This window comes from Cryptomeria japonica, chromosome 5 (assembly GCF_030272615.1).
Source record: "Cryptomeria japonica chromosome 5, Sugi_1.0, whole genome shotgun sequence".
Lineage (NCBI taxonomy): Eukaryota > Viridiplantae > Streptophyta > Pinopsida > Cupressales > Cupressaceae > Cryptomeria > Cryptomeria japonica.
In genome coordinates this window covers 556,553,527-556,578,953 of record NC_081409.1, presented here as the reverse complement: position 1 = coordinate 556,578,953, position 25,427 = coordinate 556,553,527, and positions in this window count along the sequence as shown.

Genomic DNA, 25,427 nt, shown 5'->3' with positions numbered 1-25,427 from the left:
TGCAAGATGGGTCTCGACTACTAGGCCATGTTAGGTACCCATGTACAAATGCAAATGCATGCAAACCAATGCAATGAAATCTCTCACAAAGCGGGGAAAGAGAGAAAAACCCAATGGGAAAAAACCCTTCCCCAAAAGAGAGATGAAAACTAGATACAAAGTACTCTCATAGAAGTATGTGAAGGACAAAACCCCATGTGAGGAAAAAGTCCCCCCCATATGAGAGAAGAAGAAGAAGAAGAGAGACTAGGAATCCCCCCCTAAATCTAGAATCTGCACCAATGAGAGAAGCTTGATGTATGAAGAAACTGCTCCATGAACGTCGAACAACATTCCTCCCCTTAGGAAGAAACAAAACCAAAGGTGTATCCATAAAGTCTCCCCAATCATAAAGGGAAGATGTATGAAAAAAACTCATGATGAATGGAATCTCTGAAAAACTGCTCAAGTGTCCCCATGTCGATGTTGAAAGATACCCCCTCCAAAGGTGGTAAACTGTGCCACACTGCTGAAAAAGGCACTCCAAGATCTAGTGGAGAAGGATGTAGAACATGTCCCAAAGACTCACATGTCTCCTCAAAAGATAAAGAGACCTCCTCCAACTGTTGTACATAAGTATCCACAATCATGTCAACCTCAAAAGAATGATCATGTAGAGAATGAACAAGAGGGTCAAAGTGTGCCCTCGCAAAAATCGAAGAAGGATCATCTTCATCAAAGAGAAGATGAATGTCATCAATGATGTCTCCCAAATCTACAATGTAGGATTCCACAAACAAACCTGCATTATCTGTCAAGTAATCATCCCATGAAATTGAAGCTAGAAGACAATGAATATCCTGTTGCACTGAATCACATGAAGGCAAAAATGTCGCACTATCCACATCATCAGGTGCAATAGGTGATGTGATATCAATATGAGGAGATGAAATACAAGGCTTAAGAACGGGGTCACATGTGAGAATCCCCATGTTCAAGTGCCCAAAGTTCTCCTCAAAATCTAAACCATCACAAGAAGTGTGATCATCATGTGTAGAATCATCAAATGTGAAATTATCATCATCAACAAAATCTGAAAAGGAGTATAACTGAGATGCATGATAAACCACCCCAGTCGCAATGATAACTCTAGTCTCCAAGTCTCTAATGAAAACTAACTCGGGTGTGAACTCCACAACTCTCTTAGTTGCGCCATGTGTGATTTGATAGATGGAAAGGAGATTGTTTGTCAAGTGGGGTACACACAACACATCATTGAAGGATTTATCCCCAATGTCAATAGATCCTTTCCCAATCACATCCATGTATGTATGATTGCCCATGAAAATCTACGGCATGGTGCAAGGCTCAAATGTAGAGAACATACACTACAAAGATGCCATATGATGAGAAGCCCCTGAATCTAGAAGCCATCTCTCTGAATCATGACTGGTAGTAGCACAAAGATCTTTTCCTTTTCTTGTCCCAAAAGAGTGAGTCTTCCCACTTGTAGAAGCCATGAATGCTTTCCCTTTTCCTTTTGAATGTGAGGAAGTGGAAGTTGATGAATCATCCTTCTTGTAGACATTAGGCAAATCAATGTTATGCTTTTTGAGGATATATGTGAGCTCATCAATCTTCTTAGAATGGAAACGATGCTCCTCATGACCAAACTTTTTACAATAGGCACAAGTAGGTCTCTCCCTCTTTGGTGAGTTATCCCTCTTGGAAGAGGATGAATCTCCTTTTTGTGGAGAAGATGGTGCTTTGTCCTTAGGCTTTGATTGCCATTTCTTCTTGTCTGAGTTGTCCTTTCCTTGATTTCCTTTATTCCCTTGATTTGCCACTAATGCTTGAGACTTAGAAGCCCTAAGAATGCCCATGCTTATCAACTTAGTTTGTTCCATCATCAACATTTCAATGAAAGCATCAAATGTAGGCATTGTGTAGCTTGAACCCATTGTCATCCTATGGGTTTGGAAACTAGAAACAAATGTTGCATATTCTTGTGGAAGCTTTCCCATCAAGTTGAAGATCAATTGAGTATTCTTCTTATCAATGCCACAATCCTTGAGTTGTGCCCTCAACTCATTTGCCTTAGTGACATAATCTTGTATAGTATCAAAGTTCTTGGGATCTAACATGGTGAGATTACTATCAATTTAATATCCCCTAATATCATCAACTTGACCATACAAGTCTTGAAACTTTTGCCAAACATCCTTGATTAGAGTACACTTCTCAATATGAAAAATGAGATCCTTTGATACATACTTTCTTAAGGTACCTATTACCATGATAGTTTTAGTGAGCCAATCCAAGTGACCAACTGGATCAACCTTAGGATCAGTGGGAGCAACAATAGTTCCATCAATATAATGAGTTAGTCCTTTTTCCATAAGTTTACTACATGCATCAATTTTCCAAGTAGCATAATTATGAGGAGGAAACTTAGAAGAACCATAGAAGCAAAAAGGAAGTAACACAAGAGCACAAAAGCACAAGAGACACCCCCCAAATTCACTCAATCAAAGTACGCCCCCCCCCCAAAAAAATGATGATTTTGGCACTTTATATGTAGTGCGTGTACAATAGGCCACTTGCAAAAAATGGCAAGGTGGACTTCTGCTTTTGTTTTACAACTGCCCCAATAGGCTGAGAACTACAAAGCAAAAGATCAAAAAGATAGATCTATGCAATACAAATGCTAAATTGGCCAAATAAGACCATATGATGAAAGTATAATTTCTACTCAAAACTATTGAAAACTGATAGCAGATTATGAAAGTAGATAAAAAATTATGCACTTTAAAAAAAACGGCACCTGAAAAGGAGTCCATATGAGCCCAAATGAAGCCTCCAAAGTTGTAAAAATTAGGATTTCATGATTTCCAAAAAAACTGTATCCGAAAATACAAAAACTCCTACACCATTGTATAGATCATGAAATTCTACCCCAAAACAAAAAAAATTGCTTGAAAAAAGGAGTCCGAATGAGTGAGATATCGCTATTTGAAAATTGCCTACAAAATTATAATTTCTGGAAAATTTTCACTGCGGCTTGAAACTTCAAATGCCTCTAGATTTGGCCTCTGAAGTCTAATTTGAATGAAACAAAAGGCAAAACTGACATTCTTGGACCTCCTCAATCCAATGGTGACCTTGGATTTGACCCATCAAGCTTCAATAATAACTTGCAATAGAAAGCTCCAAAATGCAAACCCCAAATAACATCAAATTTCTCTCAATTGGCAAACCAATGACACTCTAATGGCTCTAATACCATGTGAGATTTTTCCAAGATCTAGAGGCAAAGGAAAGCACAAATAAGAGAGACAAAATAAATGATAGGAATAAACTGTATTCTATCAAGATGAAAATACTGATCAACTGGATCATCAATCGTTACATACAATGAAAATGAGTCTGCTTATATAGGCAAGGCTATATGGATATGTGAGCACACGAACATGACATGTGGCTCAATAAGAAACACGGGTAGGTGGGAAATAGGTGTGGGTAGGTAGGAGAAATAATATAATAGTCCACATGAGGTGGATCACCCACTGAATGTGGAGTGTAACAACAAGATCACACCATAAAAGGTCGAAATTCTCCTACACACACTATCCCAATGTGGCACAAACACCCAAGTGTCTCATACCCAAACTACTATGAAATGCATTTCCTAAGTAAACATAAGTAAAGTGAAATAATATCCATGATGAATAATTATTTATACCAATAGAAACTGCAGGTGAGGTTTGGGAAATGTTAGAGACAATCTATGGAGGAGATGAGCATGTTCAAAGAGCCAAAGAGGAAAGATTGAGAGGAAAATTTGATGACATGAGAATGCTTGAAGGAGAAAATATTGCTCAGTATGGTTAGAGAATCAAAGAAGTTGTCGGTGGCATAAGGAGTGTTGGAGGTAAAATAGAAGATGACGCAATAGTAAGTAAAATGCTCAGAACTCTTCAACCTCAGTATGCTATAAAAGTATCGGCAATCCAAGAACTTAGATCTATTTCAAAGGATAAGGTAACTGTTGATTCATTGATTGGTAAGCTTACAGATTTTGAGTTAAATAGTTTTGACAATAGTGTGACAAAATCTACTGAATCTGCCTTTAAAGCTTCTGTTACCGGTTCATCTGCTAGAAAAGGAAAAGATATATGTAAAAATCATGAGTGCAAGACAATTCATGGAAGTAACCGGGGAAATGAAGACAATGAAGATCAAGTGATGGAACTTCAGGCACTATTAGCAAAGATATTTCCAAGAGGCACCGGTAAGTATAAAGGAAAGCTACTTTTGAAGTGTTTCTCTTGTAGTAAAATTGGTCATATTGTTGCTAACTGACCTAACACCAATAAGAAAGAGAAGTTTAGAAGATTCAAAGGAAAGGGCAAGAAACATTGTTATGTTGCAGTAGATAAAGGTGTGACTGATGAGGATTCAAAAGATGAAGATGACAATGAAGAAATTGTGTTTGTAGCCATGAAGGAGGAATTGTCAGATGAAAAGGCACTAGTATCTCATATGGAGAATAGTGATGAATGGATTATAGACAATTGTTGCTCACACCACATGACCAGAGATAAAAGTAAGTTTATAACCCTTAATGAATTTGATGGAGGTGTTGTTAGATTTGGAAATAACTCTCCTTGCATGGTGAAAGGTAAAGGTTCAATCTCTCTAAATGGGAAGAGTAATGTTGATGATGTGTTTTGGGTTGATGGTCTTAAGCATAATATTTTAAGTGTTGGTCAGCTCAATGATAAAGGTTATTTGCTTGAGTTTAAAAATGGACTTTGTCAAATTCTTGGAGGTAATGGTGAACTAATTGCTACCGGGAAGCAAACTAGAGAAAACTTATTCCATTTGAATAGTAATATTAATAATTGTTTGGTTACAAGAATGGAAGACAGTTGGTAGTGGCATAAAATATGTTGTCATGTTAATTTTGATAATTTGGTTAAGATAAGAAAGTCAAGTGTTGTAAGAGGATTACCCCAACTTGTCAAACCGGATAGTGTGATATGCAAAGATTGTCAAATCGGTAAGATAACCTCTATTTCTTTCAAGAGAAAGAATTGTATTTCTGATAATATTTTAGATTTGGTGCATACTAATCTATGTGGCCCTATGAGAACAAAGAGTTATTATGGTGATAGGTATTTCATGATCTTCACCTATGACTATTCTAAAATGATGCGGGTGACATTTTTTAGAGAAAAAACAGAAGCATATAGTAAATTTAAATCATTTAAAGCTTTGATTGAGAAGAAAACCGGTAAGAACTTGAAGTGTTTAAGATCGGACCAAGGAGGTGAATTCACATCTGATGAATTTGTTAAGTATTGTGAAGAACAGGGTATAAAGAGACAAATGTCTACTCCGACGGCACCTCAACAGAATGGCTTAGTAGAAAGGATGAATAGAACAATACTTGAAGCTCCAAGAACCATGTTATTATAGGGTGATGTATCCAAAATGTTTTGGAGAGAAGCGATAAGCACTGTTGTATACACTTTAAACTGGGTACTGGTAAAGAGAGGTAACAACAAGGCACCCTATGAGCTATGGTATGGAAAAACTCCTTGTGTAAGTTATTTCAAAAAAAATGGAATTCAATGTTTTATTAAGAGAGATAACTACACTGAGAAATTTGATACAAAATCTAATGAGGGAATTTTTCTTGGTTACTCTTCTAAGAGTAAGGCATATAAATGTTACAATAAGAGAACTAAGAAAATTGTTGAAAGTGCTAATGTAAAAGTTGATGATCTATCTAATAAGTCTGAAGGTACAAGCATATCAGAACCTAAGAAAGATGATAATGAGGAAAAGTTTGTGATCATTGAACTGGAGGCAAAGAATAATGAAGAACCGGCAAATGTAGAATTAGATGCTCAATCGATAAGTAGTGACAGTGAGGAAGAAGATGAAGAACCTGATGCAAAAGATGCAGAAACGGCACAGGCAATACCTAGATATGTCAGACTGAACCATTCACAAGAGCGGATAATTGATGATAAGAATGCAAGTGTGCAAACTAGGAGAATTATTTCAAAGAACTCACGTTTGATATCTACAATTGAACCCAAGACAGTTAAGGAAGCACTAAAGGATGGTGATTGGGTTAATGCAATGAATGAAGAATTAGATCAAATTAAGAAGAATCAAACATGGTCACTTGTTCATAGACCGAAGGATAAGAATGTAATTGTAACAAAGTGGATCTTTAGGAATAAATTGGATGAAGAAGGAAGAATTGTAAGAAACAAGGCGAGGTTAGTCTGCAAAGGGTATGTTCAAGAATAAGGTGAGGATTATGGTGAAACATTTGCACCAGTTGCTAGATTAGAAGGTGTAAGGATGCTACTGGAATTTTTTGCATATAAGGGATTCAAAGTTTACCAAATGGATGTCAAGTCAGCCTTTCTAAATGGGATTCTAGAAGAAGAAGTATACATTGAACAGCCGGATGGATTTTCCTTGACCGATGATAAGGACATGGTGTGTAAATTGCATAAAGCACTATATGGTCTAAAGCAAGCACAGAGAGCATGGTATGAGAGATTACATGCACATTTGATCAAAATTGGATTCCAATGTACCATTGAGGACAGCAACATTTATTTGAAGACTGATGGAGATAGGATGTTGGTAGCAAAACTGTGTGTAGATGACATAATTTTTGGTGGAAATGGTGATATGTGTATGGACTTTGTTGTTATAATGAAAAGGGAATTTGAAATGTCTCTAATCAGTGAAATAAAGTTCTTTATTGGCTTACAGGTCCAACTACTGGATAGTGGTATTTTTATTTGTCAAACCAAGTATATCAAAGAGCTGTTGAAGACTTTAGGCATGGAAGACTGCAAACTGGTAGGAACGCCGATGGTGATAGGCTGCAAGTTGTCAAAGGAAGATGATTCCCCTATTGTTAGTGAAAAAGAGTATAGATCTATGATTGGAAAGCTACACTATGTTGTTCATAGCAGACCGAACATTGCTCATGTTGTTGGATTAGTGACTAGATTTCAAAAAGAGCCTAAGGAGAGTCACATGGTGGCTGTGAAGAGAATTTTTTGGTATCTCAAAGGAACAGTAGACTATGGTTTATGGTATCCCTATAAAGGAGATTTTACTTTGGATGTCTTTACTGATGCTGATTAGGTAGGTAATGTGGATAGTCAGAAAAGCACAACCGGTGGAGGTTTTCTACTTGGAGGAAGATTAGTGGCATGGACGAGCAACAAACAAACATGTGTTTCTCAATCTACAGTTGAAGTAGAGTATGTATCTGCATCCATGAATTTCATTTAGGCAATATGGATGAGACATGTGCTAGAAGGATTCAAGATAGATATGTCTGAACCGGTGACTATCTATTGTGATAATACAAGTGCAATAAACATTTCTAAGAATCCTGTACTTCATTCTAGAACAAATCATAGTGAATCGAAGTATCATTTCCTAAGGGAAAGAGTACAAGAAAAAGAGGTGATGATGGAATATGTGAAGAGTAAAGATCAGTTAGCTGATATCTTTACTAAGCCCTTACCAAAGGCTGCCTTTGAGTTTCTTAGAGGTAAACTAGGGGTTAGACCCCTACACTGAAAGAACTAGAATGCTAGAGATGCATTAATCCTATGGATTTTATTATTATCTTTCACTAAGGATTGATGAAGGTACATGCTACTCCTTTGGGGGAGAAAGTCTGATGTAATGTTCTGATTTAGTGCTCTATTATAATTTTTCTGATTTGAGTAGCAGAGATGATGGAAGAGGCAGCAACAGAATTGAAGACAAGTGAAGCATTTATACCTTTGGCATTGTTTTCAAAGGGGGAGAAGTTGGAAAATAAATCAGATATGGGAGAAGAAGATCAGATTGAGAGAAGCATTGGTTAAGGGATAGATGACAAAAGGAGGAGAACCAGCAGATGATGTAATACTAGCAAGCAAGTTGTAGATGAAGATGTTATTCTGATTGTATATCTGATTGGTGTTGCCATCAATTCCAAAGGTGGAGATTGTTGGCATTTGGTATAACTAATGCAGATAAGGTGATGCAGTTGAAGACCGATGACTACACCGATAAAGGATAGAAGTCTATTTGTGATGAAGAGATTGAGATTCTATGATTAGATGACATGATCAGTTATTTGTGTTGTCACTGATGGCAACTAATGTCAAATGATATTCCTGATGTTTTGTTTTTTCATCTAAGTGATTTGGTTTACTGGAACACAGGGTTTACCGGCAAAGAACTAAAGTCTATGAAATATGACTTTAACCGGTAAAGCAGAGTTGTTTTGATTGAATCAGTCGATCGGCGATGTTTGGTGATTTGCGGTTTGGATGGTGAACTTGTATCATGGAAAGGTGTATCTGACCGGAACCGGAACCGGAACTTGTGAAAATTACCGGAAGGCGTGTTTCAAATTTCTGATGAAGTTTTACTAAGGTTTTAGTAGGGTTTAAGATCGGTGAAGAAGTCATCAAACCGGTAATGATTTTTGTTATGACAGTGATCAATGGCAAGTCTACATGAAGTTGGTAACACGGCACAACCCGCGTGAAAAGATTTAATTGCTGTTTTGGCACAATTCAAGGAAGAATTTCTTGGGAATCAGCGAAACGCTTAGTAGAGTGTTTTGAGGGTTTGACTTTTGTACAGATCGGATTTTTGTGATGGGTTACGATTAACCAATGATTGATATTGCATTATAATATTTTGTAATGGTCTGTATATCGATCTATGATGATCTCTTATGATTTATATTGTAAATTCATGATGTAATTAGGGTTTAGTGGCTTACCTAGTTGAGATGGCTATTTAGGATGACACAATTGATGTTTATGATGTTGGTGGTCTTAGAGAATGTGTTGAGCCATCCAAGTGAAGTGTGAGATTTTCCTAAGAGTTGCAGATCAAGCAAACAAAGAAGTGCAAGTAGTAGATCATTTTCTTAATGTTGTTCCCTAACAGTTGCAACAGGTTAAATCCCTTAACCGGGTAGGTCCTAACATGCCTTAAACATTTAAGTTCCATAACAGGGCAACTCTCAAAAGGGTGTTAAATCCTCTCACGAGGTTGATTCTAACAGATCATCAAGATCCTAACCGGGCTGCTAGGCAAATTCCTTAATCGAGCAACTCCTAACAGGGTATGCTCCTAACCAGGTGTATTGTAAGCTACTAAAAAGGCTAAGCTCCTAACAGGGCGTACTTCAAAATAGTAAAAATATTTGTGGGTGCCAACTCCCACCGTGTTTTTTCCCTATTTGGGTTTCAAGGTCAAAAACTTATGGTGTTCATGTGTGAAATATTTTTCATGTGATGTTCTTGTTTATGTTTCATTTGATGCATTATTTCTAAGACACTGGTTATGATGTTTTATCAGAAGTTTATCAGAGGTTACCGGTATAGATAAGGAGTTGTTTGTGAAATTATTTGATCTGATTGATAAGGTTAATTAGTTGGTAAATGATCAAGTTTATATGACTGCTTAAGTGGTGTAAGTATTGATTGATGTGGTAAATGATTTGATTAATGTGTTAAGCAAATATGATAAAGAGGTTGTTAGATCTGATTAAATAAGTTGAGATATTTGTTAAATGGTTTCAGATCTAATATAAGTTTGATTTTGGGTTTGAAGTTTCAATTGGTCTTAATACTGATTCACCCCCCCCCTCTCAGTATTAATTGAATCCTCAGAGGATTAACACATAGAGTATATAATATATATGTGTAAAGGGAATAAGACAAGTTTCTATAAGATTCTCTAGAATTGGAGAGATATGAGGGTCTCTATAGATCTCTCAAAGGTGAGACCAAAGTGTGTGGGCATAGTTAATATTCAATGAAGAACACATAGTGTCAAGATCAATACTAAAGAAAGAAAATCCTACAACATGGTCAATAATGATCCTCTACGCATGCTCACCCTTTTGTGTGGCTGGTTGAGAGATGAATCCAGATAGATAAGGGAAAAAATAAAGCCACCTAAAATGTGTCAGAATGGACTTTCACCCAGAATCATAATAACCCTTCTCTAGAATGATAATAGAAGGATGAATAAAGAAACCCATGATACCTCCTCAAATGAAATAACCAAACCCCAAAACAACAATAAATGGAAATTAGATCAAATAAAGTCCTTTCTCACAAACAAATCCTTTTTAGGTGCCAAAACATCCAAGTAATTGATCAAAAAGTAAAAACACAAAAATCTAAATAAAATGTACTTGAGGTACATTCCAAAAAATGCATGAATATATCTTAATAACTATAATCATATTTTCAATGGCTCAAGAATCTTGAAAATCAGATACTGGTGAAAAGATATGATCTCAAAAGTAGAAACTAAAGATCCAACTTTGATTGAATATACCATAAATCTAGAGTTGAATCTAAAGATGAGACAACCACCATTGGAAAGTGCTCAAAACTAGCTTTTTAGTTGATATCTTGTTTGCCCAATTGTGACACTGTATGTAAAATATATGGCCAAAACAAAAAAATCCTCCCTTTAGGTAAGAAGTAGGGGACTAGGGGCCACTTGCACTTACTAATGTCCCACAAAATATTCCTAGAATATTATCGACACTAGGAAAAAGACAAGTGGCTAGCAAAATATGTTAAACATCTGCTAGAATATTCTTTTGAAAAGTGGGTTCTTGGAATATGTTGAATAGACAAGGAATATGCTAAAAAGCATGAAAGAAGGCAGGCAATATTCTTTAAAGGTGGGTGCCCAAAGCAGAGACCAAGTCAATGTAGTGAGTGGACAACATAGGTGTATGGACCTACATGAAGGCACCTATGAAAAGAATCCTTAGGTGGAACATGATATTGGGGTGCATGCCTTTCAAATCCCCTCTTTGTTTAATTTTTTTTTTAAGAAAAACATTTTTCCCTTTTTGATAGTTTTTTTTTTATTATTTTTTTATTTTGCCAAAAACAAGGCAATTTGGGGCTTTTTTGGAAAAGACAAATTTTCTAAAAAAATAAAATAAAATTTAAAAACTATAAAAAATTTTCCTTTTTTTTCCTTTTTGAAGTTTGAATGTGCCCTTTTTGATTTTATAGAAAATAATGACAAAAAAATCTAGATAATTTTTTTGATTTTGAGGAAAATTTGAAAAACCCAAAAATAAAAACATGTTTCACTTGTGTATGTGAATCAGGAAATTTGTAATGAGATGGCATGGATTCCTATGCAAAGTTTCTATTGCTAAATCTTTCTCCCATTTTTCAACTTCAGAATTTGGCAAATTGATAACTGATCTTTATATTTTTGTCATTCTAAACACGATAGTGAGGCTAGATTAAACCCAAAGTGAACCAAAAGATTTATCAAGGTTAGATCCTTCAAAATTTGAATAAGAACTTCCTAGATTTGGATCTCTATTACCATGTTGGAGTCATTTGTGTGTGAGATCAAAAATCAGTGTGAACATGTCTTTTTAATATCCCCATGGTGGAGTGGAGCGGGCGGTCTGGTTTCAGGAAGCACAACGGTTTCCTTTACAGAGGAGGAACTGGACAGCGTTGGCCGCACGGGAGGAATTTCAGCCATGGCTGGAATAACAGTTATTGCAACCAGAGGACACATAATTTTTGGTCATGGAAGGCTCCAGGGATCTCGAAGGGTTGGAATAGATCGGGAGACGATAGGACCAAACCACCTAGGATGCAAAAGGAAAGCTTCTTTTGGGGTTACCGAGATATTAGCTCTGGTTCAAGAGTGGATTTCAGAACAATTCAGGAGAATTTTTGGCGACCGAAACTCTCCACAGAAGCAGCTAAGGTTCTAGAGGTAAACCCCAATGCTGAAGTTAGTAGAGTGATGTCTATAGAGATTTCGAATGAATCATGGAAGGAATCGCTTAGTTTTTTGTCTTACAAAGCTCTTTTTGTTAAATGGGGAGGAATGTGGCCGGTTTTTTCCAATTTTAGGAATTGGTGTGACAAAAATTGGGGGGAGGGAATGGATCTCAAAACACTGGGAAATGGTTATTACCAAGTAGTCTACCCAACAATCTAGGATAGAGATTGGATAATAGAGAATGGGCCATTTTTTCTAGAAGGAAAAGGTTTAAATATCTCAGCATGGAAACCTAACTTTAACCCTTTTGAAGCTCTAGTTGAAAATGTCCTCATCTGGGTAAAACTACTAGGCCTTCCTCAGGAGTATAAGGATCGGGAAACTTTGAAACAAATAGGAGATCATCTGGGTGACTTCGTAATGACCAAAGAATATGTTGACTCCTCTAATTTCAGCTTGGTTTCTAGGCTATGCATCAACTGGCAGCCGATCCACAATCTCCCTGACACCTTAGAGATCAAAACAGGGATGGGGATATGGAAACAAAAAGTAATGTTGGAAGAAGAAATGGAGTCATGCTCAAACCGCTCTATCAAAATCCATCCATTGGGTTTTTGTAAAAAAGAAAACAAAGTCAAAGTTGTGATGCAGCATCATTTAGAGGAGGAGATCATCAGAATGTCAGAAGGCTATCATGGGGAACAACTTTGGAATGAAAAGGATTGAGCGATTCAATCTCTTACAAAATGCAGGAAAGAGTTAATAGAAGCAATCAAGATGGACAAATTTGAGTCGCAGAAGGCTGCAATTGATGAGTCTTTTGTCTTTGAGACACATTCCTTTGAACTTTATAAAAGAAAAATCGAGCAAATGAATATAGGAGAATCTCAGCCTTTGACTTTAACAGGGCGTGCAGATGCCAATCCAGGGAGATACACTCCAAAAGTGGGATGGATTTCAAAGAACCTAAGGGTTGAAGTAAGCAGGCCTATTTCTTTGGAGGATAGGGCTCCTATAGATGAGTAAAAGATCCCAATAGTCTAGGACAACGATAACAATGTTCAAGAAATATCCCAAATGGAGAGAATGATGACATCCCCTTCAAATCCAATGAATCATGTGGAGGATCCCCTTGTCCAGAATTACCAGGAGACTTCCATAGCCCCTAACTTTGAAAGCTTACCGAATGATTCAGAAAGAGTGGTTGGAAACATAGACCCTCTTATGGAGGATTCAGTCTTTAAAGATATTCAAATATCACCAATAAGAAATCTAGAAATCTCTTTTGAAGGTGTGAAAGATAGTGGAGGGGATCTGCTAGATTCAGAATATAATTTCGAGTCATCATATTCCCAGGATGGAGATGATGAATTGGGCCTTTCACCCCTAGCTAGAACTCATGATATGTGATCTTTGGAGATGACCCTATCTCTTCAATCAAAAGCTAGAGTGGGAGAGAAAAAGAAAAGAGGCGCCAAATCCAACAAGGCCAAATTGGAAATGGCGGGTAATGTTGCAGGCCAAAGCAAATTAAGATCGGGAAGAGGCTATGCCTTTCCCGGGGGTAATGAGGACCTTATCGTGGAATGTCAGGGGCTGCAATGCCCCTGACGAGATTCTCTTGATCAAACAATGCCTTGAACAAGTGAGAACGGACATTTTTCTTATGCAGGAAATAAAGATCAAAGACAAAGATGTTAGTGCTTTTCTAGGAAGTTTCAATACTAGAAATGTAATATGGTGGGAGCTCAAGGTGCTTCCGGAGGCCTTGCTTCTCTTTGGAAGGATTCAGTGATGGATGTGGTAGTTATTAGAACCACTTAGTGGTGGCAATGATTGAAGATTAAATCAATGCAGCTACAAACAATTTTCTTCCTTGTCAACATCTATGGGCCCAACAACTCAAATATGAAAGTGCAAATGTGGGATGAGCTGTCAGAGATCATGAGGAATGATAGGGAGAATTTATTTATTCTTGGAGGATATTTTAATGCTCTTCTTTTCCCTTCGGATAAAATGGGTGGTGTAGGATGGAATAGGCAGAGTCAAAGAGATTTCAGTTCTTTTGTCATGACCTTGGAACTGATTGAGATTCCCTTTAGAATGCGGGAGTTCACCTGGACTAATAGGAGGAGTGGTTTTCTAAATATCATAGAGAGATTAGATAGGTTTTTTATAGTTGGTGACTGGTCGGAGAGTCGTTGGAACAGTGTTGCAGAGATTCTACCTATTACGGGCTCAGATCATTACCCCATTTGCCTTAGAATTCAAGAAGACAACGCCCCTGAGAGATGCCCATTTAAATTTGAAGCAATGTGGCTACTGGACAGCAACATCAGAAATCTAGTTGAACAATGGTAGAAGCACAATCCGGACAATCCAAGTAACAAAGCCTTTATCTTTTTCAAAAAACTTCAGTTTTTAAAGGAACAATTTAAGAGATGGAACAGAGAAACTTTTAGGAATATTTTCAAAGAAAAGGCTGAATTAGAAGAAGATTTAAAATCTCTACATGAACACATAATTAGCTAGGGAATGGATGAAGAATCTTTTAGGAAAGAGAAACTGTTGAGCAAAGGATACTCGGAGGTGTTAGCAAGAGAGGAAATATTTTGGAGACAAAAGTCTAGAGAAACTTGGTTAAAAGATGGACACAGAAATACAAAAAATTTCCATACTTCAGTCAAAGTTCGAAGATCCCAAAACAAGATTTTTTCTATAAAGAACAAAGAAGGGGGGATTGTTTCAGAGTAAAATCAAATAAATTGAGAGGCAATTAAACACTTTTCAAAAATCTTCAATGGTGTGGGGAACTAGGGAGAAGACATGCCTCAAATTTTGGGGGTTATCCCTTCAAGTGTAAAGGAAGAATACAATAAAAGGTTGATGGAGCCGGTGTCGATGGAGGAGGTGAAGCTAGCTATTTTTGGTTTAGAGTCAAACAAATATCCAAGGCCGGATGCTTTCCCAACCCTCTTTTTTCAAAAAAATTGGGACATCCTAGCAAATGACATTTTAGGAGTTGTGGAGGAATAAAGGATGGGAGGGTTTGTTTTAAAGGACTTCAATAACACTTTTATAGCTTTGATTCTAAAGAAGGCTGAGTTCACTTCTTTTGATGACTTCCGCCTGATCTCTCTATAACACCATTTATAAAATAATATGCAAAGTTATGGCAAACATACTAAAACCAATTTTGGATTTGGTCATATCTAGCGAACAAAGTGGATTTGCCCCAGGCAGATCTATTTATGAAGGAATAATCCTTGCACATCAAGTTGTTCATTCCATTCGAACAGCAAGGATCGAAAAGATGATGGTTAAGGTGGATATAAGGAAAGCTTATGATGAGGTGAATAGGGATTTTCTTATGAAAGTCCTTTGGAGATTTGGTTTCAGTAAGGAATGGATTGCGTGGGTGAAAAGTTGTATCAAATCCCCTAGATTTTTAGTCATTATAAATGGAAGCCCTCGGGGCTTTTTTGAGTCTAAGAAAGGCATTAGGAAAGGGGATCCTCTCTCCCCCTTTTTGTTCATTATTATGGCAGAAGTGTTTGGGTGATTCATTTCCAAGAAGTGGGAAGAAGGGGTTTGGAAAGGTGTTCAAATTGTAGCAGGAGTGAATCCGATAACACATTTGCAATTTGCATATGACACCTTTCTAGCAGGGGATGCTACAGCAAGGGAAGCTCGGGTTATGAAAGAGACCCTGGATGTATATGAAAAAGCTTCAGGTCAAAAAGTAAACTGGAACAAATCTGAAATTTTCTTTTTCAACACCAAACCTTGTAAGCAGAGGGAAATTTGCAGAATTCTGGGCCTGAAAGTGCGTTCTCTTCCAGGTAAGTATTTAGGAATCCCCTTTTTTGGAGGTGCAAACAAATATGATTTGTGGAAGAATCTAATTGATAGTTATATAAATAGAATGGATGGATGGAAAAGTAGATGGCTCACATCAGCTAGTAGAATTTTAATGTTGAGAACTGTAGTGCCAGCTATTCCTATTTACTCTATGGTGTGTTTAAAAATCCCAAAAAAGGTTATTAATTTAATTCAACAAATGATGAAAAAATTCTTTTGGAATAGGGCAAATGATCAAGAAAAGATTCCATTATTGGAATGGGATAAAATTTGCCAGGCAAAGATTAGAGGGGGTGCTGGATTGAGAGACTGGCATAAAATGAATATTGCTTTAGGGGAAAAATTGGTGTGGAGCATATACACCAATCCAAACCAAATGTGGGTAAAAGTATTGCGAGAAAAATATTTGGATTCTCTAGACAATCATAGAGTATTCACAATTCACAATCCCCCTAAAGGGTCAGCCATTTGGAATTTCGTTATGGATTGTCATGGGGTGGTCACTGATCATCTAACATAGCAGATTGGTAAAGGGACAAAAGCTAAGTTTTGGGAAGACTCCTGGGCAAGTTTCTCAACAATAAGAGATCTAGGAGACTTCACAGAGATAAAGGAGCACTTGGTGCAACTTTGGGGTGATAGAGTAAAAGATTACATGAGGTGCATTGAGGGAGAAATTGGAAAGGAATGGGTTTAGAAGGACCTTTCAATAATAGGTCTATTGACTCAGTCGCAGCAAAGACTCAGGGATGTATTGGATCATAGGAAGATCTTTCTTACAGGCATAAAGGATAGAGTGATTTGGTGTGGTGCAAGGAACGGGAACTATTTAGTTAAATTGGGCTACCAAGTTTTGGAAGGAAGGGAGGAGAGCCACTCAAGAATATTAGACCTATTTTGGAGCAAAGAGTGCCTTTTGAAAGCTTGTGCTTTTGCATGGTTAGCAGTCAAAGGTAGAATCCTAACAGGGGAGAGAAGGAAAAGGATTGGTTATGTGGGCCCGTCCAAATGTGTGATGTGCAGCAATTCAGAGGAATTTGTAGATCATTTACTTTTGAAATGTGAGGTTTCACAGAGGTGTTCATCTGATCTTCAAAGGAATTTAAATTGGCAGGGTCCTCTTCAATGCTCCCTCAAAGAGGTTTTTGAAAGTTGGTCAAGGCAACAAAGTAAGTCGACCCTTTCAAGTGTCTGTAAAATAAGCCCCTCTATAGTAATATGGGAGATTTGGAAAGAGAGTAATCATAGAATCTTTCAGGAAAAGGTGGAGGATGTGAGGAGGCTACTGCTCAGAATTAATAGGGCTATTGAAGAGGTTGTAGGTTCAGCTGCTTCATAATCCTTCTCAGTGACTACCCCCTTCACCTTAATGGACAGGAATATTCAGAAAGCCTAGCCAGGAATTAAGATCAGGCATGGATCTGTGGCAAATAACATGGGGCAGAATAAGAAAGCATTGGAAGCTCGATGGCAACCTCCAGAGAAGAGTTGGTTTAAAGTAAACTTTGACGGGGCAACCCAAACATCCAGAAGTGTGGTAGGAGCAGGTTTTTCTATGTGGAATGATAATGGAGATTTAATTAAATGTGGATCCAAAAGACTCAGGAAAAGCACAAATAATGAGGCTAAAGTGCAAGCATCTCTACTAGTTGTTGGATTAGCTAGAATCCATGGTGTTCGTGTTAGGACCCGGAGGCAACTGAGAGGGTGGGGGAGAATCACTTGTCAATTAATTTCAACCCAAATATAACTTAATCAAACTTGATACTTAATACCAGTAAACCAAACTTAATGTTGGTTGACAGATTAGCAGTTAATATTAATACCAGTGAAACTTAATACATGAAACAGAAAGAGAAACAACATCCACAACACATAACATAGATATTTGTATGTGGAAATCCTGTAAGGGGAAAAACCACAGTGGGAAACCTTACCCACAATTAGATGATACTACTGCAAATAGTATGCATATACAAATGGGGTCTGCACATGCAGAAAGGCCAATCACCTAGAGCTCACTACTCAATCACAAAATAGTAGTCACACTGACTACAATTAGATGATTAAATCCAATGATAATGTATTGCTCAAAGTAGCATCTCCAATGCTAGATTCAGTATCAGTTCAGCTCTGATAATCACCTTCAAACCTTCCTTGAACCTTCTCTATGGTTTGTTCATATGATCTTCAATATTCGCACATACCATGTTATAATACCATAACCATATACCGTCTCTCTATTGTATTACTTCCTTACATCATCTCACAAATGAGATCTTACATATATACCAAAACCTAAGACCAAAAGTGTAGGTCGATTAATAAAGAATATTACAATTAAATCAATTAATAATGAGTCAAGATGCGATGCATCATGTCGGCTCAACAATATCCAATCAATTAAATCATCTCCATAATGTGTCGTGTTGATCTAGAAGAGATAATGCATGTCGGTCCATAACCTAGACCAATTTGTCGGTAACAGCAAATATGTCAACTCAATTAGACCAATAACCAAAATACCAAAACCAAGTGTCCAAACCATGTATTCGACATAACCAAGTGATCTCCAGATGATAACAAGTCATCTTCAGTGTCGGTGAACAATATATCAAGCCGGTGAACAATATAACATGTTGGTGAACAATATACCGATGACTGTGCATAAGGCACTAAACTTGTCGGTGAACATAATGTGTCGGTTCAACATAACCAAAGATCTCCAGAAGGATAAGTGTTGATAAGTGTTGACATCAATGACAAAACCCATGCAACACATCCATAATACCAACAATCTCCCACTTTGGCATTGATGGAAACACAAGATGGAAAAACATCTAAGTGCCAAAACAAAATGCCAAAAACCAAAAATCAACAATCTCCAGAATAGATCAATACCAGAAATCAAAATACAAATGCAGAGAGTATATATCACTCCCCCAATAAGTAATCTCTCCCCAAAGGATAATGTATGTTTTTCCATAGATATCTCTCCCCCTTTGATATCAAATGCCAAAGCAATATAAATAAAAGATACAACCAATTCATAGAACCAATTACAATAAACAATTGTTATAACCAACTACTCCCCCTGAGAAGTAGCTCTCCTCCATCAAAGCCAGAAAAAAATTTCTCTGTTAATTTTGTCGGTTTGATGCCAATCATCAACTGTCTAAGTCTCTACCGGTGAGGGTATAACCCCAAGCTTCTCTCTGAGATATTCAAAATTTTCCTTAGGCAAAGGCTTAGTAAAGATATCTACAATCTGCTCTTTAGTATTCACATAAACCAATCTCACTTCTTTTGCTTCAACATTCTCTTTCAGAAAATTATATTTGATAGAAACATGTTTAGTTTTAGAGTGAAATACCAGATTCTTAAATATATCAATTGTTGTTGAATTATCACAATAAATGATTATAGGTTCTTTGTATTTTACCTTTATGTCCTTCAACATTTGCTTAATCCATAATACCTGAGTATAATTAGTTGTTGTTGCAACATATTCTAATTCTGTTGTTGATAATGATGTACAACTCTGTTTCTTGCTCAACCATGAAATCAATCTGCTACCAAGAAAGAATGCCCCGTTGGTGGTGCTCTTTCTGTCATTTATATCTCCTTCCCAATTAGCATCAGTGTATGCACATAAATCAAAATTTTCATCTTTAGGATACCATAAACCAAGATTTGTTGTGCCTTATAGATACCAGAAAATCCTTTTCATTGTTGATTCATGATTTTCTCTAGGATTACTCTGAAATCTTGAAACAATACATACTGCATTCATTATATCAGGTCTTGTTTGTGTCAAATATAGTAAACCTCCAATCATAGATTTGTATCTTGTCGGATTAATAGGAGTTGAATCATCCTTCAATGTCAATTTATCAGTTGTAGTCATAGGCATACTTACCGGTTTAGAGTTTTCCATACCAAATTTCTTCAGTAGTTCCTTCAAGTACTTTGTTTGACATATAAATATACCTTTATCAGTCTGTGAAATCTGCAATCCTAAAAAGAATTTTATCTCCCCAATCATAGACATTTCAAATTCTTCTTGCATCTTATTAGCAAAGTCTTTACACAATCCATCTTCTCCTCCAAAAATGATGCCATCAACAAAAACTTCAATAACCAAGATGTCTTCATTAGTCACTTTGAAATATAAGTTGATGTCAGCATCACCTTTAGTGTAACCATGCTTCAAAAGATATTTGTCCAATCTAGCATACCAAGCTCTAGGAGCTTGCTTCAATCCATATAAAGATTTTCTTAATCTGCAAACCATATCTTTATCATTTGTCAATGAAAATCCATTAGGTTGTTCAATGTAAACTTCCTCTTCAAGATCACCATTCAGAAATGCACATTTTACATCCATTTGATATACTTTATAATTCTTGTGTGCTGCAAATGCAAGAAATAATCTAACTGCCTCAATTCTAGCTACTGGTGCAAAGGTTTCATTGTAATCAATTCCCTCTTTCTGTGAATATCCTTTACACACTAATCTTGCTTTGTTTCTGATTACCTTACCATCTTCATTAAGTTTATTTTTTAATACCCATTTAGTTCCAATTACATTTTTATCTTTAGGTCGGGGAACTAATGTCCATGTATTGTTCTTTTCAATTTGTTCTAATTCATCTTCCATAGCTTTAATCCAATGTTTATCTTCACATGCCTCAATACCAGATGTTGGTTCAATTTGAGAAATTAAACATACCTCTTCATTTGGCAGTCTTCCTCTTATCATAACTCCTTGATATTTATTCCCAATTATCTGACTTTCAGAGTGATTCAGTCTTACATACTTGGGTGTGTTCACTTGCTGCTATTCTTTAGTCACTATGGAATTCACTGATGATGTTGGTGTGACTGGATCCACATTTTGTACTGGTGCACTCTGTATAGGTTCATTTGTGATTATCTCAACTGTCGGTTCAGAATCCATACACCTTGAATTTCCTCTAAATTGTTCATCTATCTTCACATTTGCACTCTCAATGATTTTTTGCAATCTTTTATTAAAACATCTATATGCTTTGCTCTTAGATGAATAACCAAGAAATATTCCTTCATCACTTCTAGGATCAAATTTACCAATATACTCATCTCTCCTAATGTAGCATTTGCTTCAAAATATTCTGAAGTATTTAAGAGTAGGAGTATTACCAAACCATAATTCATAAGGTGTCTTACCAGTTTCACCTTTGATGTGAACTCTGTTGAAAGTGTAAACCGTTGTGTTCACTACTTCTCTCCAGTACACATGAGGTAGATTTTCTTCTAATATCATGCTTCTAGCTACATCCAAAATAGTTTTGTTCTTCCTTTCCACAACTCCATTTTGCTGAGGTGTCCGGGGTGCTGATAGTTGTCTTCTAATTCCATTCACTTCACAAAATGTATTGAACTCCTTAGATGTAAATTCACCTCCTTGATCTGATCTTAAACATTTGATTTTCTTACCGGTTTCATTCTCTACCATTGCCTTGAATAATTTGAATTTCCCAAAAGCTTCTGATTTCTCCCTGGGAAAAGTAACCCAGCACATTCTAGAATAATCATCAATGATTAGCATAAAGTATCTATCTCCCTGTAGACTTCTTGTTCTTGCCGGACCACACAAGTTAGTATGAATTAAATCAAGAACATTATTGGATTTCTCAAAAATACTCTTAAAATTTGTTCTAACTTGCTTTCCCATTTGACATTCCTTACATGCTGGATTATGAGGTTTTACAATCTTAGGTAAATCCCTTACTGCTTTAGATGAACTAATCTTTATAATGCAATCAAAATTCACATGACAGAGTCTTTTATGCCATAACCAACTTTCATCAATATGTGCAATCAAGCATGTCTTTTCATTGTTATTCAAATGAAAGATATTACCTCTAGTCTGATTACCGGTTGCAATCTCCAAACCAGTTCTATTCATGATTTTGAATTTACCATTCTTGAATTGTAACTAAAATCCCTTTTCAACTAATTGACCAACACTCAAAAGATTATGCTTCAAACCTTCAACATAATAAATGTTGCTAGTATTGCGCTTACCATCAAAAGATATAGTGCCTTTTCCTCTGATCAAACAAGCTTTGTCATCCCCAAATCTTACTACACCTCCATTGTACTCCTGAAAAGATAAGAATTTACTTTTATCACCAGTCATACGATGTGAACATCCGGAATCTATAATCCATTCATCCTTTTCTTCAATTTTAGCTACCAGGGCCTGCTCTACCGGTGGAACAGTAGGTGTCGGCTGATCTTATTTTATTGCAACAAAAGCACATCCATTGTCTATTAGTTCTTCATCAAAATCATCAGTAACTCCTTCATCAGCATAGTAACATGATTTGTCTCTATTCTTCTTAAATTTATATCTTTGATATTCAGGGTGAGGCTTATATGTTCTTTTAGATTCTTCTCTTAATCTTGCATGTCTATCAGGACATCTAGATGCCATATGACCAATTTTATTACAGTTAAAACATTTAAATGGTGCTTTACCTTCATACTTACTTCCAATTGGACCTTTTGGCATTTTCTTTGCAAATAGTGCTTCAAGTTCTTCCAGTTCTTCATTTTCCCTCCTGATATCTTCAAGTTCTCTTGCATAAAGTGCTTTCCAATCAAATTTATCAGATGATGATGATGATGCAGATGATGATGCTTTGAAGGCTAAATCTATCTTAATTGTAGCAATGGGACCAAATTCCTCAAGCTCAAATGCTGAAAGTTTTCCAACCAAGGTATCTCTAGATACTGATGTATTAGGCATTGATCTCAACTCATTAATAGCAGTTACTTTTATTTTGTATGTCGGTGGCAATACTCTCAAAACTTTAGAAACAATTTCATCTTCACTTAAGGAACCTCCACAACATTGTATTCCCAAAACAATTTCATTAACCCTTTCCATAAAAGCAAAAATTCTTTCATCTTCTTCCATTTTTAGATTTTCATACCTGACACGAAAGCATTCCAGTTTTGCAATTTTGACAGTGGTATCTCCTTCATTCAATGTCTCCAATTTATCCCAAATATCTTTAGCAGTAGATCGGTCTGATAATCCCATGATTTTCTGATCTAACAAGGCGCTCAAGAGTGCTTCTCTTGCTTTGCAATCATTCTCTTGATCCTTACCCAATGTTGGTGGATTAGGTTGATTCGGTGTAGGACCAACATAGCCATTTTTTCTAACATTTCATATGTCTTTTCCAATGCCATTCAGATGTGTCTCCATTTTGATCTTCCATATACCATAGTTAGTTCCATCAAGTTTTGGATTGTCCTTCGTGAAAAATTTAGTTGCCATAGAATCCCCTCAAGATGTTAAACTTCTGCAAAAAGAGGACTTAGCTCTAATACCAATTGTTAGGACCTAGAGGCAACTGAGAGTGGGGGGTGAATTAGTTGTCAATTAGTTTCAACCCAAATATAACTTAATCAAACTTGATACTTAATACAAGTAAACCAAACTTAATGTTGGTTGACAAATTAGCAGTTAATATTAATACTAGTAAAACTTAATACATGAAATAGAAAGAGAAACAACATCCACAACACATAACACAGAGATTTGTACCTAGAAACCCTATAAGGGGAAAAACCACGGTGGGAAACCTTACCCACAATCAGATGATACTACTGCAGATAGTATGTGTATACAAATGGGGTCTGCACATGCAGAAAGGCCAACCACCTAGAGCTCACTGCTCAATCACAAAATAGGAGTCACACTGACTACAATTGGATGATTAAATCCAATGATAATGTACTGCTCAAAGTAGCATCTCCAATGTTGGATTCAGTATCGGTTAAGCTCTGATAATCACCTTCAAACCTTCCTTGAACCTTCTCTATGGTCTATTCATATGATCTTCAATATTCGCACATACCATGTTACAATACCATAACCATATACTATCTCTCTGTTCTATTACTTCCTTACATCATCTCACAAATGAGATCTTACATATATAGCAAAACCTAAGACCAAATGTGTAGGTCGGCTAATAAAGAATATTAAAATTAAATCAATTATAGATAAGTCAAGATGCGATGCATCATGTTGGCTCAACAATATCCAATTAATTAAATCATCTCCATAATGTGTCGTTCTGATCTAGAATAGATAATGCATGTCGGTCCATAACCTAGACCAAATTGTCGATAACAGCAAATATGTCAACCCGATTAGACCAATAACCAAAATACCAAAACCAAGTGTCCAAACCATGTCTTCGACATAACCAAGTGATCTCCAAATGATAACAATTCATCTTCAGTGTCGGTGAACAATATATCGATGACTGTGCATAAGTCACTAAACTTGTCAGTGAACATAATGTGTCGGTTCAACATAACCAAAGATCTCCAGAAGGATAAGTGTTGATAAGTGTTGACATCAATGACAAAACCAATACAACACATCCATAATACCAACAATCTCCCCCTTTGGCATTGATGGCAACACAAGATGGAAAAACATCTAAGTGCCAAAACAAAATGCCAAAAACCAAAAATCAACAATCTCCAGAATAGATCAATACCAGAAATCAAAATACAAATGCAGAGAGTATATATCACTCCCCCAATAAGTAATCTCTCCCCAAAGGATAATGTATGTTTTTCCACGAATATCTCTCCCCCTTTGACATCAAATGCCAAAGCAATATAAATACCAGATACAACCAATTCATAGAACCAATTACAATAACCAACTACTCCCCTTGAGAAGTAGCTCTCCTTCATCAAATCCGAAAAAAAAATTCTCTGTTAATTTTGTCGGTTTGATGCCAATCATCAACTGTCTAAGTCTCTACTAGTGAAGGGATAACCCCAAGCTTCTCTCTGAGATATTCAAAAGTTTCCTTAGGCAAAGGCTTAGTAAAGATATCTGCAATCTGCTCTTTAGTATTCACATAAACCAATCTCACTTCTTTTGCTTCAACATTCTCTTTCAGAAAATTATATTTGATAGAAACATGTTTAGTTTTAGAGTGAAATATCGGATTCTTAGATATATCAATTGTTTCTGAATTATCATAATAAATGATTATAGGTTCTTTGCATTTTACCTTTATGTCCTTCAACATTTGCTTAATCCATAATACCTGAGTACAATTAGTTGTTGCTGCAACATATTCTGATTCTGCTGTTGATAATGATGTACAACTCTGTTTCTTGCTCAACCATGAAATCAATCTACTACCAAGAAAGAATGCCTCGCTGGTGGTGCTCTTTTTGTCATCTATATCTCCTGCGCAATTACCATCGGTGTATGCACATAAATCAAAATTTTCATCTTTAGGATACCATAAACCAAGATTTGTCGTGCCTTGTAGATACCAGAAAATCCTTTCACTGTTGATTCATGATTTTCTCTAGGATTACTCTGAAATCTTGAAACAATACATACTGCATTCATTATATCAGGTCTTGTTTGTGTCAAATACAGTAAACCTCCAATCATAGATTTGTATCTTGTCAAATTAATAGGAGTTGAATCATCCTTCAATGTTAATTTATCAGTTGTAGTCATAGGAGTACTTACCGGTTTGGAGTTTTCCATTCCAAATTTCTTTAGTAGTTCCTTCTAGTACTTTTTTTGACATATGAATATACCTTATCAGTCTGTGAAATCTGCAATCCTAAAAAGAATTTTATCTCCCCAATCATAGACATTTCAAATTCTTCCTGCATCTTATTAGCAAAGTCTCTAC